Source organism: Salmo salar, unplaced genomic scaffold, assembly GCF_965601325.2.
Source record: "Salmo salar unplaced genomic scaffold, fSalSal1 ptg000588l, whole genome shotgun sequence".
Taxonomy (NCBI): domain Eukaryota; kingdom Metazoa; phylum Chordata; class Actinopteri; order Salmoniformes; family Salmonidae; genus Salmo; species Salmo salar.
The window spans coordinates 615,922-633,411 of NW_027675428.1; the positions used below are offsets into that span (position 1 = coordinate 615,922).

The 17,490-nt window shown below is 42.3% G+C and overlaps 12 non-coding genes across 12 annotated transcripts; all 12 read right to left on the reverse strand.

Moving 5' to 3' along the window:
• Positions 1–1,014: 1,014 nt before the first annotated feature.
• On the reverse strand, positions 1,015–1,086 carry trnap-ugg (transfer RNA proline (anticodon UGG)). Its single transcript has one exon. It is a non-coding gene; the product is annotated as a tRNA-Pro (tRNA).
• Positions 1,087–2,424: 1,338 nt separating this feature from the next.
• trnap-ugg (transfer RNA proline (anticodon UGG)) lies at positions 2,425–2,496 on the reverse strand. Its single transcript has one exon. It is a non-coding gene; the product is annotated as a tRNA-Pro (tRNA).
• Positions 2,497–3,834: 1,338 nt separating this feature from the next.
• trnap-ugg (transfer RNA proline (anticodon UGG)) lies at positions 3,835–3,906 on the reverse strand. The gene has a single exon. It is a non-coding gene; the product is annotated as a tRNA-Pro (tRNA).
• A 1,338-nt stretch (positions 3,907–5,244) lies between these two features.
• On the reverse strand, positions 5,245–5,316 carry trnap-ugg (transfer RNA proline (anticodon UGG)). The gene has a single exon. It is a non-coding gene; the product is annotated as a tRNA-Pro (tRNA).
• Positions 5,317–6,654: 1,338 nt separating this feature from the next.
• trnap-ugg (transfer RNA proline (anticodon UGG)) lies at positions 6,655–6,726 on the reverse strand. The gene has a single exon. It is a non-coding gene; the product is annotated as a tRNA-Pro (tRNA).
• A 1,338-nt stretch (positions 6,727–8,064) lies between these two features.
• Positions 8,065–8,136, reverse strand: trnap-ugg (transfer RNA proline (anticodon UGG)). Its single transcript has one exon. It is a non-coding gene; the product is annotated as a tRNA-Pro (tRNA).
• A 1,338-nt stretch (positions 8,137–9,474) lies between these two features.
• On the reverse strand, positions 9,475–9,546 carry trnap-ugg (transfer RNA proline (anticodon UGG)). Its single transcript has one exon. It is a non-coding gene; the product is annotated as a tRNA-Pro (tRNA).
• A 1,338-nt stretch (positions 9,547–10,884) lies between these two features.
• Positions 10,885–10,956, reverse strand: trnap-ugg (transfer RNA proline (anticodon UGG)). The gene has a single exon. It is a non-coding gene; the product is annotated as a tRNA-Pro (tRNA).
• Positions 10,957–12,294: 1,338 nt separating this feature from the next.
• trnap-ugg (transfer RNA proline (anticodon UGG)) lies at positions 12,295–12,366 on the reverse strand. Its single transcript has one exon. It is a non-coding gene; the product is annotated as a tRNA-Pro (tRNA).
• Positions 12,367–13,704: 1,338 nt separating this feature from the next.
• Positions 13,705–13,776, reverse strand: trnap-ugg (transfer RNA proline (anticodon UGG)). The gene has a single exon. It is a non-coding gene; the product is annotated as a tRNA-Pro (tRNA).
• A 1,338-nt stretch (positions 13,777–15,114) lies between these two features.
• On the reverse strand, positions 15,115–15,186 carry trnap-ugg (transfer RNA proline (anticodon UGG)). Its single transcript has one exon. It is a non-coding gene; the product is annotated as a tRNA-Pro (tRNA).
• Positions 15,187–16,524: 1,338 nt separating this feature from the next.
• On the reverse strand, positions 16,525–16,596 carry trnap-ugg (transfer RNA proline (anticodon UGG)). The gene has a single exon. It is a non-coding gene; the product is annotated as a tRNA-Pro (tRNA).
• Between the last annotated feature and the right edge of the window lie 894 nt (positions 16,597–17,490).

A 17,490-nucleotide genomic window follows, 5' to 3' on the forward strand; every position in this document is an offset into this window, starting at 1 on the left:
TATTTTGAGTCGATTGATGCATCAGTACGTGAATCAAAGTAAACGAAGGTAAAAAATACCCATTCAAATCGATCAGTTTTCAACTAGAGAGATTGAAACGCGTCGTATCTGTCTCAAGCCTCCGTAACTGTTTATGTTACAACTCCACATCTGCAATAAATGGTGGTGGAGCTAGAGCGGTGTTTGTCAAACCATGAGACATACCAATAATCGGTATTCTCACAAAAACATCTGTAGCATCTGAACCGTTTGACCTACAACATCGTATGACCACTCCCTGGAAAGGGGAGACCCTCACGAACACGGTGGTGTTCTCAATTTGTCTCTACGTCCCCCACAAGTGTCAGGGGACTCGTCTGAAGTCGGAACCCTCTATGTGCAAACATCTGTTTGTAGAATCCAAAATCTTTGGGCTACAAACTAATGTGACCCCACTTGTCACAATGTTCTCCGTTTTGCCCTACGTTTTCCACAAGTGTCACGGGACTAATCTGAAGGTAACAGGTACTGATTAAAATGATAGATTTTTTAACCAGGGACCTCTCCCACCCTAAGCCATAATAGTACAACTATACCAACGATCCGTTTGGTCAAAGAATTTTCACTTTCCACAAAAATGACGGTCAGGATATGAATCGATGTCTCCATGTTGCTTACGAGCTTCACATAGCATTGGTGGTATAGTGGTGAGCATAGCTGCCTTCCAAGCAGTTGACCAGGGTTCAATTCCCAGCCAATGCAGAGCATGAGATATTCACTAGGTTTAGGGGCTGGGTGTCATTTCAAGTGTATTACGTTGGAATCAATGTCCTTGTTAGTGGAAGTCAGATTTGCTCTTAGTTTTTGCAGGTTTTCTAAATGAAGTGCGATATTGAGCCAACTAGTGAATATCACAATAGATACGCAGTCCATCGCCTAAACCATTCAGCCACCTCGTCCTGCGCCCAAGAGGTGGCTGTTTGCAACCAGTGGCCAGAGATCTGCCTGTCTGAGCTTGTTAAAAGATCTGCAAAAGAGCTCATCCGGGATTTGAACCCGGGACCTCTCGCACCCAAAGCGAGAATCATACCCCTAGACCAACGAGCCTTAGACAAGAATAAAATTGTTTTGCTTTCTGCGGCAATTACAATGAGGATATCAATTGTTCTTGTCCATGGTGCTTGGATAGATTGAACCTCATGTGAGTGTTTGTGCTATACTTGTGAGCATAGCAGTCTTCCAAACTGTTGACCAGGCTTCAGTTCAAATCTTTTGTATTTCATCTGCTGTGTCTTTCACATTCTGTCTTCTTAAGCCGCGACAGCAAACTGATGATGAGTGTTGACAAATGAATATTGAGCAAAATGAGGTCAATTAATATTTTAAAAGAGAAAATGAAAAAATAAAACTTAAAAAAGAATGGAGCTCATTTATTTTGAGTCGATTGATGCATCAGTACGTGAATCAAAGTAAACGAAGGTAAAAAATACCCATTCAAATCGATCAGTTTTCAACTAGAGAGATTGAAACGCGTCGTATCTGTCTCAAGCCTCCGTAACTGTTTATGTTACAACTCCACATCTGCAATAAATGGTGGTGGAGCTAGAGCGGTGTTTGTCAAACCATGAGACATACCAATAATCGGTATTCTCACAAAAACATCTGTAGCATCTGAACCGTTTGACCTACAACATCGTATGACCACTCCCTGGAAAGGGGAGACCCTCACGAACACGGTGGTGTTCTCAATTTGTCTCTACGTCCCCCACAAGTGTCAGGGGACTCGTCTGAAGTCGGAACCCTCTATGTGCAAACATCTGTTTGTAGAATCCAAAATCTTTGGGCTACAAACTAATGTGACCCCACTTGTCACAATGTTCTCCGTTTTGCCCTACGTTTTCCACAAGTGTCACGGGACTAATCTGAAGGTAACAGGTACTGATTAAAATGATAGATTTTTTAACCAGGGACCTCTCCCACCCTAAGCCATAATAGTACAACTATACCAACGATCCGTTTGGTCAAAGAATTTTCACTTTCCACAAAAATGACGGTCAGGATATGAATCGATGTCTCCATGTTGCTTACGAGCTTCACATAGCATTGGTGGTATAGTGGTGAGCATAGCTGCCTTCCAAGCAGTTGACCAGGGTTCAATTCCCAGCCAATGCAGAGCATGAGATATTCACTAGGTTTAGGGGCTGGGTGTCATTTCAAGTGTATTACATTGGAATCAATGTCCTTGTTAGTGGAAGTCAGATTTGCTCTTAGTTTTTGCAGGTTTTCTAAATGAAGTGCGATATTGAGCCAACTAGTGAATATCACAATAGATACGCAGTCCATCGCCTAAACCATTCAGCCACCTCGTCCTGCGCCCAAGAGGTGGCTGTTTGCAACCAGTGGCCAGAGATCTGCCTGTCTGAGCTTGTTAAAAGATCTGCAAAAGAGCTCATCCGGGATTTGAACCCGGGACCTCTCGCACCCAAAGCGAGAATCATACCCCTAGACCAACGAGCCTTAGACAAGAATAAAATTGTTTTGCTTTCTGCGGCAATTACAATGAGGATATCAATTGTTCTTGTCCATGGTGCTTGGATAGATTGAACCTCATGTGAGTGTTTGTGCTATACTTGTGAGCATAGCAGTCTTCCAAACTGTTGACCAGGCTTCAGTTCAAATCTTTTGTATTTCATCTGCTGTGTCTTTCACATTCTGTCTTCTTAAGCCGCGACAGCAAACTGATGATGAGTGTTGACAAATGAATATTGAGCAAAATGAGGTCAATTAATATTTTAAAAGAGAAAATGAAAAAATAAAACTTAAAAAAGAATGGAGCTCATTTATTTTGAGTCGATTGATGCATCAGTACGTGAATCAAAGTAAACGAAGGTAAAAAATACCCATTCAAATCGATCAGTTTTCAACTAGAGAGATTGAAACGCGTCGTATCTGTCTCAAGCCTCCGTAACTGTTTATGTTACAACTCCACATCTGCAATAAATGGTGGTGGAGCTAGAGCGGTGTTTGTCAAACCATGAGACATACCAATAATCGGTATTCTCACAAAAACATCTGTAGCATCTGAACCGTTTGACCTACAACATCGTATGACCACTCCCTGGAAAGGGGAGACCCTCACGAACACGGTGGTGTTCTCAATTTGTCTCTACGTCCCCCACAAGTGTCAGGGGACTCGTCTGAAGTCGGAACCCTCTATGTGCAAACATCTGTTTGTAGAATCCAAAATCTTTGGGCTACAAACTAATGTGACCCCACTTGTCACAATGTTCTCCGTTTTGCCCTACGTTTTCCACAAGTGTCACGGGACTAATCTGAAGGTAACAGGTACTGATTAAAATGATAGATTTTTTAACCAGGGACCTCTCCCACCCTAAGCCATAATAGTACAACTATACCAACGATCCGTTTGGTCAAAGAATTTTCACTTTCCACAAAAATGACGGTCAGGATATGAATCGATGTCTCCATGTTGCTTACGAGCTTCACATAGCATTGGTTGTATAGTGGTGAGCATAGCTGCCTTCCAAGCAGTTGACCAGGGTTCAATTCCCAGCCAATGCAGAGCATGAGATATTCACTAGGTTTAGGGGCTGGGTGTCATTTCAAGTGTATTACATTGGAATCAATGTCCTTGTTAGTGGAAGTCAGATTTGCTCTTAGTTTTTGCAGGTTTTCTAAATGAAGTGCGATATTGAGCCAACTAGTGAATATCACAATAGATACGCAGTCCATCGCCTAAACCATTCAGCCACCTCGTCCTGCGCCCAAGAGGTGGCTGTTTGCAACCAGTGGCCAGAGATCTGCCTGTCTGAGCTTGTTAAAAGATCTGCAAAAGGGCTCATCCGGGATTTGAACCCGGGACCTCTCGCACCCAAAGCGAGAATCATACCCCTAGACCAACGAGCCTTAGACAAGAATAAAATTGTTTTGCTTTCTGCGGCAATTACAATGAGGATATCAATTGTTCTTGTCCATGGTGCTTGGATAGATTGAACCTCATGTGAGTGTTTGTGCTATACTTGTGAGCATAGCAGTCTTCCAAACTGTTGACCAGGCTTCAGTTCAAATCTTTTGTATTTCATCTGCTGTGTCTTTCACATTCTGTCTTCTTAAGCCGCGACAGCAAACTGATGATGAGTGTTGACAAATGAATATTGAGCAAAATGAGGTCAATTAATATTTTAAAAGAGAAAATGAAAAAATAAAACTTAAAAAAGAATGGAGCTCATTTATTTTGAGTCGATTGATGCATCAGTACGTGAATCAAAGTAAACGAAGGTAAAAAATACCCATTCAAATCGATCAGTTTTCAACTAGAGAGATTGAAACGCGTCGTATCTGTCTCAAGCCTCCGTAACTGTTTATGTTACAACTCCACATCTGCAATAAATGGTGGTGGAGCTAGAGCGGTGTTTGTCAAACCATGAGACATACCAATAATCGGTATTCTCACAAAAACATCTGTAGCATCTGAACCGTTTGACCTACAACATCGTATGACCACTCCCTGGAAAGGGGAGACCCTCACGAACACGGTGGTGTTCTCAATTTGTCTCTACGTCCCCCACAAGTGTCAGGGGACTCGTCTGAAGTCGGAACCCTCTATGTGCAAACATCTGTTTGTAGAATCCAAAATCTTTGGGCTACAAACTAATGTGACCCCACTTGTCACAATGTTCTCCGTTTTGCCCTACGTTTTCCACAAGTGTCACGGGACTAATCTGAAGGTAACAGGTACTGATTAAAATGATAGATTTTTTAACCAGGGACCTCTCCCACCCTAAGCCATAATAGTACAACTATACCAACGATCCGTTTGGTCAAAGAATTTTCACTTTCCACAAAAATGACGGTCAGGATATGAATCGATGTCTCCATGTTGCTTACGAGCTTCACATAGCATTGGTGGTATAGTGGTGAGCATAGCTGCCTTCCAAGCAGTTGACCAGGGTTCAATTCCCAGCCAATGCAGAGCATGAGATATTCACTAGGTTTAGGGGCTGGGTGTCATTTCAAGTGTATTACATTGGAATCAATGTCCTTGTTAGTGGAAGTCAGATTTGCTCTTAGTTTTTGCAGGTTTTCTAAATGAAGTGCGATATTGAGCCAACTAGTGAATATCACAATAGATACGCAGTCCATCGCCTAAACCATTCAGCCACCTCGTCCTGCGCCCAAGAGGTGGCTGTTTGCAACCAGTGGCCAGAGATCTGCCTGTCTGAGCTTGTTAAAAGTTCTGCGAAAGGGCTCATCCGGGATTTGAACCCGGGACCTCTCGCACCCAAAGCGAGAATCATACCCCTAGACCAACGAGCCTTAGACAAGAATAAAATTGTTTTGCTTTCTGCGGCAATTACAATGAGGATATCAATTGTTCTTGTCCATGGTGCTTGGATAGATTGAACCTCATGTGAGTGTTTGTGCTATACTTGTGAGCATAGCAGTCTTCCAAACTGTTGACCAGGCTTCAGTTCAAATCTTTTGTATTTCATCTGCTGTGTCTTTCACATTCTGTCTTCTTAAGCCGCGACAGCAAACTGATGATGAGTGTTGACAAATGAATATTGAGCAAAATGAGGTCAATTAATATTTTAAAAGAGAAAATGAAAAAATAAAACTTAAAAAAGAATGGAGCTCATTTATTTTGAGTCGATTGATGCATCAGTACGTGAATCAAAGTAAACGAAGGTAAAAAATACCCATTCAAATCGATCAGTTTTCAACTAGAGAGATTGAAACGCGTCGTATCTGTCTCAAGCCTCCGTAACTGTTTATGTTACAACTCCACATCTGCAATAAATGGTGGTGGAGCTAGAGCGGTGTTTGTCAAACCATGAGACATACCAATAATCGGTATTCTCACAAAAACATCTGTAGCATCTGAACCGTTTGACCTACAACATCGTATGACCACTCCCTGGAAAGGGGAGACCCTCACGAACACGGTGGTGTTCTCAATTTGTCTCTACGTCCCCCACAAGTGTCAGGGGACTCGTCTGAAGTCGGAACCCTCTATGTGCAAACATCTGTTTGTAGAATCCAAAATCTTTGGGCTACAAACTAATGTGACCCCACTTGTCACAATGTTCTCCGTTTTGCCCTACGTTTTCCACAAGTGTCACGGGACTAATCTGAAGGTAACAGGTACTGATTAAAATGATAGATTTTTTAACCAGGGACCTCTCCCACCCTAAGCCATAATAGTACAACTATACCAACGATCCGTTTGGTCAAAGAATTTTCACTTTCCACAAAAATGACGGTCAGGATATGAATCGATGTCTCCATGTTGCTTACGAGCTTCACATAGCATTGGTGGTATAGTGGTGAGCATAGCTGCCTTCCAAGCAGTTGACCAGGGTTCAATTCCCAGCCAATGCAGAGCATGAGATATTCACTAGGTTTAGGGGCTGGGTGTCATTTCAAGTGTATTACATTGGAATCAATGTCCTTGTTAGTGGAAGTCAGATTTGCTCTTAGTTTTTGCAGGTTTTCTAAATGAAGTGCGATATTGAGCCAACTAGTGAATATCACAATAGATACGCAGTCCATCGCCTAAACCATTCAGCCACCTCGTCCTGCGCCCAAGAGGTGGCTGTTTGCAACCAGTGGCCAGAGATCTGCCTGTCTGAGCTTGTTAAAAGATCTGCAAAAGAGCTCATCCGGGATTTGAACCCGGGACCTCTCGCACCCAAAGCGAGAATCATACCCCTAGACCAACGAGCCTTAGACAAGAATAAAATTGTTTTGCTTTCTGCGGCAATTACAATGAGGATATCAATTGTTCTTGTCCATGGTGCTTGGATAGATTGAACCTCATGTGAGTGTTTGTGCTATACTTGTGAGCATAGCAGTCTTCCAAACTGTTGACCAGGCTTCAGTTCAAATCTTTTGTATTTCATCTGCTGTGTCTTTCACATTCTGTCTTCTTAAGCCGCGACAGCAAACTGATGATGAGTGTTGACAAATGAATATTGAGCAAAATGAGGTCAATTAATATTTTAAAAGAGAAAATGAAAAAATAAAACTTAAAAAAGAATGGAGCTCATTTATTTTGAGTCGATTGATGCATCAGTACGTGAATCAAAGTAAACGAAGGTAAAAAATACCCATTCAAATCGATCAGTTTTCAACTAGAGAGATTGAAACGCGTCGTATCTGTCTCAAGCCTCCGTAACTGTTTATGTTACAACTCCACATCTGCAATAAATGGTGGTGGAGCTAGAGCGGTGTTTGTCAAACCATGAGACATACCAATAATCGGTATTCTCACAAAAACATCTGTAGCATCTGAACCGTTTGACCTACAACATCGTATGACCACTCCCTGGAAAGGGGAGACCCTCACGAACACGGTGGTGTTCTCAATTTGTCTCTACGTCCCCCACAAGTGTCAGGGGACTCGTCTGAAGTCGGAACCCTCTATGTGCAAACATCTGTTTGTAGAATCCAAAATCTTTGGGCTACAAACTAATGTGACCCCACTTGTCACAATGTTCTCCGTTTTGCCCTACGTTTTCCACAAGTGTCACGGGACTAATCTGAAGGTAACAGGTACTGATTAAAATGATAGATTTTTTAACCAGGGACCTCTCCCACCCTAAGCCATAATAGTACAACTATACCAACGATCCGTTTGGTCAAAGAATTTTCACTTTCCACAAAAATGACGGTCAGGATATGAATCGATGTCTCCATGTTGCTTACGAGCTTCACATAGCATTGGTGGTATAGTGGTGAGCATAGCTGCCTTCCAAGCAGTTGACCAGGGTTCAATTCCCAGCCAATGCAGAGCATGAGATATTCACTAGGTTTAGGGGCTGGGTGTCATTTCAAGTGTATTACATTGGAATCAATGTCCTTGTTAGTGGAAGTCAGATTTGCTCTTAGTTTTTGCAGGTTTTCTAAATGAAGTGCGATATTGAGCCAACTAGTGAATATCACAATAGATACGCAGTCCATCGCCTAAACCATTCAGCCACCTCGTCCTGCGCCCAAGAGGTGGCTGTTTGCAACCAGTGGCCAGAGATCTGCCTGTCTGAGCTTGTTAAAAGATCTGCAAAAGGGCTCATCCGGGATTTGAACCCGGGACCTCTCGCACCCAAAGCGAGAATCATACCCCTAGACCAACGAGCCTTAGACAAGAATAAAATTGTTTTGCTTTCTGCGGCAATTACAATGAGGATATCAATTGTTCTTGTCCATGGTGCTTGGATAGATTGAACCTCATGTGAGTGTTTGTGCTATACTTGTGAGCATAGCAGTCTTCCAAACTGTTGACCAGGCTTCAGTTCAAATCTTTTGTATTTCATCTGCTGTGTCTTTCACATTCTGTCTTCTTAAGCCGCGACAGCAAACTGATGATGAGTGTTGACAAATGAATATTGAGCAAAATGAGGTCAATTAATATTTTAAAAGAGAAAATGAAAAAATAAAACTTAAAAAAGAATGGAGCTCATTTATTTTGAGTCGATTGATGCATCAGTACGTGAATCAAAGTAAACGAAGGTAAAAAATACCCATTCAAATCGATCAGTTTTCAACTAGAGAGATTGAAACGCGTCGTATCTGTCTCAAGCCTCCGTAACTGTTTATGTTACAACTCCACATCTGCAATAAATGGTGGTGGAGCTAGAGCGGTGTTTGTCAAACCATGAGACATACCAATAATCGGTATTCTCACAAAAACATCTGTAGCATCTGAACCGTTTGACCTACAACATCGTATGACCACTCCCTGGAAAGGGGAGACCCTCACGAACACGGTGGTGTTCTCAATTTGTCTCTACGTCCCCCACAAGTGTCAGGGGACTCGTCTGAAGTCGGAACCCTCTATGTGCAAACATCTGTTTGTAGAATCCAAAATCTTTGGGCTACAAACTAATGTGACCCCACTTGTCACAATGTTCTCCGTTTTGCCCTACGTTTTCCACAAGTGTCACGGGACTAATCTGAAGGTAACAGGTACTGATTAAAATGATAGATTTTTTAACCAGGGACCTCTCCCACCCTAAGCCATAATAGTACAACTATACCAACGATCCGTTTGGTCAAAGAATTTTCACTTTCCACAAAAATGACGGTCAGGATATGAATCGATGTCTCCATGTTGCTTACGAGCTTCACATAGCATTGGTGGTATAGTGGTGAGCATAGCTGCCTTCCAAGCAGTTGACCAGGGTTCAATTCCCAGCCAATGCAGAGCATGAGATATTCACTAGGTTTAGGGGCTGGGTGTCATTTCAAGTGTATTACATTGGAATCAATGTCCTTGTTAGTGGAAGTCAGATTTGCTCTTAGTTTTTGCAGGTTTTCTAAATGAAGTGCGATATTGAGCCAACTAGTGAATATCACAATAGATACGCAGTCCATCGCCTAAACCATTCAGCCACCTCGTCCTGCGCCCAAGAGGTGGCTGTTTGCAACCAGTGGCCAGAGATCTGCCTGTCTGAGCTTGTTAAAAGATCTGCAAAAGGGCTCATCCGGGATTTGAACCCGGGACCTCTCGCACCCAAAGCGAGAATCATACCCCTAGACCAACGAGCCTTAGACAAGAATAAAATTGTTTTGCTTTCTGCGGCAATTACAATGAGGATATCAATTGTTCTTGTCCATGGTGCTTGGATAGATTGAACCTCATGTGAGTGTTTGTGCTATACTTGTGAGCATAGCAGTCTTCCAAACTGTTGACCAGGCTTCAGTTCAAATCTTTTGTATTTCATCTGCTGTGTCTTTCACATTCTGTCTTCTTAAGCCGCGACAGCAAACTGATGATGAGTGTTGACAAATGAATATTGAGCAAAATGAGGTCAATTAATATTTTAAAAGAGAAAATGAAAAAATAAAACTTAAAAAAGAATGGAGCTCATTTATTTTGAGTCGATTGATGCATCAGTACGTGAATCAAAGTAAACGAACGTAAAAAATACCCATTCAAATCGATCAGTTTTCAACTAGAGAGATTGAAACGCGTCGTATCTGTCTCAAGCCTCCGTAACTGTTTATGTTACAACTCCACATCTGCAATAAATGGTGGTGGAGCTAGAGCGGTGTTTGTCAAACCATGAGACATACCAATAATCGGTATTCTCACAAAAACATCTGTAGCATCTGAACCGTTTGACCTACAACATCGTATGACCACTCCCTGGAAAGGGGAGACCCTCACGAACACGGTGGTGTTCTCAATTTGTCTCTACGTCCCCCACAAGTGTCAGGGGACTCGTCTGAAGTCGGAACCCTCTATGTGCAAACATCTGTTTGTAGAATCCAAAATCTTTGGGCTACAAACTAATGTGACCCCACTTGTCACAATGTTCTCCGTTTTGCCCTACGTTTTCCACAAGTGTCACGGGACTAATCTGAAGGTAACAGGTACTGATTAAAATGATAGATTTTTTAACCAGGGACCTCTCCCACCCTAAGCCATAATAGTACAACTATACCAACGATCCGTTTGGTCAAAGAATTTTCACTTTCCACAAAAATGACGGTCAGGATATGAATCGATGTCTCCATGTTGCTTACGAGCTTCACATAGCATTGGTGGTATAGTGGTGAGCATAGCTGCCTTCCAAGCAGTTGACCAGGGTTCAATTCCCAGCCAATGCAGAGCATGAGATATTCACTAGGTTTAGGGGCTGGGTGTCATTTCAAGTGTATTACATTGGAATCAATGTCCTTGTTAGTGGAAGTCAGATTTGCTCTTAGTTTTTGCAGGTTTTCTAAATGAAGTGCGATATTGAGCCAACTAGTGAATATCACAATAGATACGCAGTCCATCGCCTAAACCATTCAGCCACCTCGTCCTGCGCCCAAGAGGTGGCTGTTTGCAACCAGTGGCCAGAGATCTGCCTGTCTGAGCTTGTTAAAAGATCTGCAAAAGGGCTCATCCGGGATTTGAACCCGGGACCTCTCGCACCCAAAGCGAGAATCATACCCCTAGACCAACGAGCCTTAGACAAGAATAAAATTGTTTTGCTTTCTGCGGCAATTACAATGAGGATATCAATTGTTCTTGTCCATGGTGCTTGGATAGATTGAACCTCATGTGAGTGTTTGTGCTATACTTGTGAGCATAGCAGTCTTCCAAACTGTTGACCAGGCTTCAGTTCAAATCTTTTGTATTTCATCTGCTGTGTCTTTCACATTCTGTCTTCTTAAGCCGCGACAGCAAACTGATGATGAGTGTTGACAAATGAATATTGAGCAAAATGAGGTCAATTAATATTTTAAAAGAGAAAATGAAAAAATAAAACTTAAAAAAGAATGGAGCTCATTTATTTTGAGTCGATTGATGCATCAGTACGTGAATCAAAGTAAACGAACGTAAAAAATACCCATTCAAATCGATCAGTTTTCAACTAGAGAGATTGAAACGCGTCGTATCTGTCTCAAGCCTCCGTAACTGTTTATGTTACAACTCCACATCTGCAATAAATGGTGGTGGAGCTAGAGCGGTGTTTGTCAAACCATGAGACATACCAATAATCGGTATTCTCACAAAAACATCTGTAGCATCTGAACCGTTTGACCTACAACATCGTATGACCACTCCCTGGAAAGGGGAGACCCTCACGAACACGGTGGTGTTCTCAATTTGTCTCTACGTCCCCCACAAGTGTCAGGGGACTCGTCTGAAGTCGGAACCCTCTATGTGCAAACATCTGTTTGTAGAATCCAAAATCTTTGGGCTACAAACTAATGTGACCCCACTTGTCACAATGTTCTCCGTTTTGCCCTACGTTTTCCACAAGTGTCACGGGACTAATCTGAAGGTAACAGGTACTGATTAAAATGATAGATTTTTTAACCAGGGACCTCTCCCACCCTAAGCCATAATAGTACAACTATACCAACGATCCGTTTGGTCAAAGAATTTTCACTTTCCACAAAAATGACGGTCAGGATATGAATCGATGTCTCCATGTTGCTTACGAGCTTCACATAGCATTGGTGGTATAGTGGTGAGCATAGCTGCCTTCCAAGCAGTTGACCAGGGTTCAATTCCCAGCCAATGCAGAGCATGAGATATTCACTAGGTTTAGGGGCTGGGTGTCATTTCAAGTGTATTACATTGGAATCAATGTCCTTGTTAGTGGAAGTCAGATTTGCTCTTAGTTTTTGCAGGTTTTCTAAATGAAGTGCGATATTGAGCCAACTAGTGAATATCACAATAGATACGCAGTCCATCGCCTAAACCATTCAGCCACCTCGTCCTGCGCCCAAGAGGTGGCTGTTTGCAACCAGTGGCCAGAGATCTGCCTGTCTGAGCTTGTTAAAAGATCTGCAAAAGGGCTCATCCGGGATTTGAACCCGGGACCTCTCGCACCCAAAGCGAGAATCATACCCCTAGACCAACGAGCCTTAGACAAGAATAAAATTGTTTTGCTTTCTGCGGCAATTACAATGAGGATATCAATTGTTCTTGTCCATGGTGCTTGGATAGATTGAACCTCATGTGAGTGTTTGTGCTATACTTGTGAGCATAGCAGTCTTCCAAACTGTTGACCAGGCTTCAGTTCAAATCTTTTGTATTTCATCTGCTGTGTCTTTCACATTCTGTCTTCTTAAGCCGCGACAGCAAACTGATGATGAGTGTTGACAAATGAATATTGAGCAAAATGAGGTCAATTAATATTTTAAAAGAGAAAATGAAAAAATAAAACTTAAAAAAGAATGGAGCTCATTTATTTTGAGTCGATTGATGCATCAGTACGTGAATCAAAGTAAACGAACGTAAAAAATACCCATTCAAATCGATCAGTTTTCAACTAGAGAGATTGAAACGCGTCGTATCTGTCTCAAGCCTCCGTAACTGTTTATGTTACAACTCCACATCTGCAATAAATGGTGGTGGAGCTAGAGCGGTGTTTGTCAAACCATGAGACATACCAATAATCGGTATTCTCACAAAAACATCTGTAGCATCTGAACCGTTTGACCTACAACATCGTATGACCACTCCCTGGAAAGGGGAGACCCTCACGAACACGGTGGTGTTCTCAATTTGTCTCTACGTCCCCCACAAGTGTCAGGGGACTCGTCTGAAGTCGGAACCCTCTATGTGCAAACATCTGTTTGTAGAATCCAAAATCTTTGGGCTACAAACTAATGTGACCCCACTTGTCACAATGTTCTCCGTTTTGCCCTACGTTTTCCACAAGTGTCACGGGACTAATCTGAAGGTAACAGGTACTGATTAAAATGATAGATTTTTTAACCAGGGACCTCTCCCACCCTAAGCCATAATAGTACAACTATACCAACGATCCGTTTGGTCAAAGAATTTTCACTTTCCACAAAAATGACGGTCAGGATATGAATCGATGTCTCCATGTTGCTTACGAGCTTCACATAGCATTGGTGGTATAGTGGTGAGCATAGCTGCCTTCCAAGCAGTTGACCAGGGTTCAATTCCCAGCCAATGCAGAGCATGAGATATTCACTAGGTTTAGGGGCTGGGTGTCATTTCAAGTGTATTACATTGGAATCAATGTCCTTGTTAGTGGAAGTCAGATTTGCTCTTAGTTTTTGCAGGTTTTCTAAATGAAGTGCGATATTGAGCCAACTAGTGAATATCACAATAGATACGCAGTCCATCGCCTAAACCATTCAGCCACCTCGTCCTGCGCCCAAGAGGTGGCTGTTTGCAACCAGTGGCCAGAGATCTGCCTGTCTGAGCTTGTTAAAAGATCTGCAAAAGGGCTCATCCGGGATTTGAACCCGGGACCTCTCGCACCCAAAGCGAGAATCATACCCCTAGACCAACGAGCCTTAGACAAGAATAAAATTGTTTTGCTTTCTGCGGCAATTACAATGAGGATATCAATTGTTCTTGTCCATGGTGCTTGGATAGATTGAACCTCATGTGAGTGTTTGTGCTATACTTGTGAGCATAGCAGTCTTCCAAACTGTTGACCAGGCTTCAGTTCAAATCTTTTGTATTTCATCTGCTGTGTCTTTCACATTCTGTCTTCTTAAGCCGCGACAGCAAACTGATGATGAGTGTTGACAAATGAATATTGAGCAAAATGAGGTCAATTAATATTTTAAAAGAGAAAATGAAAAAATAAAACTTAAAAAAGAATGGAGCTCATTTATTTTGAGTCGATTGATGCATCAGTACGTGAATCAAAGTAAACGAACGTAAAAAATACCCATTCAAATCGATCAGTTTTCAACTAGAGAGATTGAAACGCGTCGTATCTGTCTCAAGCCTCCGTAACTGTTTATGTTACAACTCCACATCTGCAATAAATGGTGGTGGAGCTAGAGCGGTGTTTGTCAAACCATGAGACATACCAATAATCGGTATTCTCACAAAAACATCTGTAGCATCTGAACCGTTTGACCTACAACATCGTATGACCACTCCCTGGAAAGGGGAGACCCTCACGAACACGGTGGTGTTCTCAATTTGTCTCTACGTCCCCCACAAGTGTCAGGGGACTCGTCTGAAGTCGGAACCCTCTATGTGCAAACATCTGTTTGTAGAATCCAAAATCTTTGGGCTACAAACTAATGTGACCCCACTTGTCACAATGTTCTCCGTTTTGCCCTACGTTTTCCACAAGTGTCACGGGACTAATCTGAAGGTAACAGGTACTGATTAAAATGATAGATTTTTTAACCAGGGACCTCTCCCACCCTAAGCCATAATAGTACAACTATACCAACGATCCGTTTGGTCAAAGAATTTTCACTTTCCACAAAAATGACGGTCAGGATATGAATCGATGTCTCCATGTTGCTTACGAGCTTCACATAGCATTGGTGGTATAGTGGTGAGCATAGCTGCCTTCCAAGCAGTTGACCAGGGTTCAATTCCCAGCCAATGCAGAGCATGAGATATTCACTAGGTTTAGGGGCTGGGTGTCATTTCAAGTGTATTACATTGGAATCAATGTCCTTGTTAGTGGAAGTCAGATTTGCTCTTAGTTTTTGCAGGTTTTCTAAATGAAGTGCGATATTGAGCCAACTAGTGAATATCACAATAGATACGCAGTCCATCGCCTAAACCATTCAGCCACCTCGTCCTGCGCCCAAGAGGTGGCTGTTTGCAACCAGTGGCCAGAGATCTGCCTGTCTGAGCTTGTTAAAAGATCTGCAAAAGGGCTCATCCGGGATTTGAACCCGGGACCTCTCGCACCCAAAGCGAGAATCATACCCCTAGACCAACGAGCCTTAGACAAGAATAAAATTGTTTTGCTTTCTGCGGCAATTACAATGAGGATATCAATTGTTCTTGTCCATGGTGCTTGGATAGATTGAACCTCATGTGAGTGTTTGTGCTATACTTGTGAGCATAGCAGTCTTCCAAACTGTTGACCAGGCTTCAGTTCAAATCTTTTGTATTTCATCTGCTGTGTCTTTCACATTCTGTCTTCTTAAGCCGCGACAGCAAACTGATGATGAGTGTTGACAAATGAATATTGAGCAAAATGAGGTCAATTAATATTTTAAAAGAGAAAATGAAAAAATAAAACTTAAAAAAGAATGGAGCTCATTTATTTTGAGTCGATTGATGCATCAGTACGTGAATCAAAGTAAACGAACGTAAAAAATACCCATTCAAATCGATCAGTTTTCAACTAGAGAGATTGAAACGCGTCGTATCTGTCTCAAGCCTCCGTAACTGTTTATGTTACAACTCCACATCTGCAATAAATGGTGGTGGAGCTAGAGCGGTGTTTGTCAAACCATGAGACATACCAATAATCGGTATTCTCACAAAAACATCTGTAGCATCTGAACCGTTTGACCTACAACATCGTATGACCACTCCCTGGAAAGGGGAGACCCTCACGAACACGGTGGTGTTCTCAATTTGTCTCTACGTCCCCCACAAGTGTCAGGGGACTCGTCTGAAGTCGGAACCCTCTATGTGCAAACATCTGTTTGTAGAATCCAAAATCTTTGGGCTACAAACTAATGTGACCCCACTTGTCACAATGTTCTCCGTTTTGCCCTACGTTTTCCACAAGTGTCACGGGACTAATCTGAAGGTAACAGGTACTGATTAAAATGATAGATTTTTTAACCAGGGACCTCTCCCACCCTAAGCCATAATAGTACAACTATACCAACGATCCGTTTGGTCAAAGAATTTTCACTTTCCACAAAAATGACGGTCAGGATATGAATCGATGTCTCCATGTTGCTTACGAGCTTCACATAGCATTGGTGGTATAGTGGTGAGCATAGCTGCCTTCCAAGCAGTTGACCAGGGTTCAATTCCCAGCCAATGCAGAGCATGAGATATTCACTAGGTTTAGGGGCTGGGTGTCATTTCAAGTGTATTACATTGGAATCAATGTCCTTGTTAGTGGAAGTCAGATTTGCTCTTAGTTTTTGCAGGTTTTCTAAATGAAGTGCGATATTGAGCCAACTAGTGAATATCACAATAGATACGCAGTCCATCGCCTAAACCATTCAGCCACCTCGTCCTGCGCCCAAGAGGTGGCTGTTTGCAACCAGTGGCCAGAGATCTGCCTGTCTGAGCTTGTTAAAAGATCTGCAAAAGGGCTCATCCGGGATTTGAACCCGGGACCTCTCGCACCCAAAGCGAGAATCATACCCCTAGACCAACGAGCCTTAGACAAGAATAAAATTGTTTTGCTTTCTGCGGCAATTACAATGAGGATATCAATTGTTCTTGTCCATGGTGCTTGGATAGATTGAACCTCATGTGAGTGTTTGTGCTATACTTGTGAGCATAGCAGTCTTCCAAACTGTTGACCAGGCTTCAGTTCAAATCTTTTGTATTTCATCTGCTGTGTCTTTCACATTCTGTCTTCTTAAGCCGCGACAGCAAACTGATGATGAGTGTTGACAAATGAATATTGAGCAAAATGAGGTCAATTAATATTTTAAAAGAGAAAATGAAAAAATAAAACTTAAAAAAGAATGGAGCTCATTTATTTTGAGTCGATTGATGCATCAGTACGTGAATCAAAGTAAACGAACGTAAAAAATACCCATTCAAATCGATCAGTTTTCAACTAGAGAGATTGAAACGCGTCGTATCTGTCTCAAGCCTCCGTAACTGTTTATGTTACAACTCCACATCTGCAATAAATGGTGGTGGAGCTAGAGCGGTGTTTGTCAAACCATGAGACATACCAATAATCGGTATTCTCACAAAAACATCTGTAGCATCTGAACCGTTTGACCTACAACATCGTATGACCACTCCCTGGAAAGGGGAGACCCTCACGAACACGGTGGTGTTCTCAATTTGTCTCTACGTCCCCCACAAGTGTCAGGGGACTCGTCTGAAGTCGGAACCCTCTATGTGCAAACATCTGTTTGTAGAATCCAAAATCTTTGGGCTACAAACTAATGTGACCCCACTTGTCACAATGTTCTCCGTTTTGCCCTACGTTTTCCACAAGTGTCACGGGACTAATCTGAAGGTAACAGGTACTGATTAAAATGATAGATTTTTTAACCAGGGACCTCTCCCACCCTAAGCCATAATAGTACAAC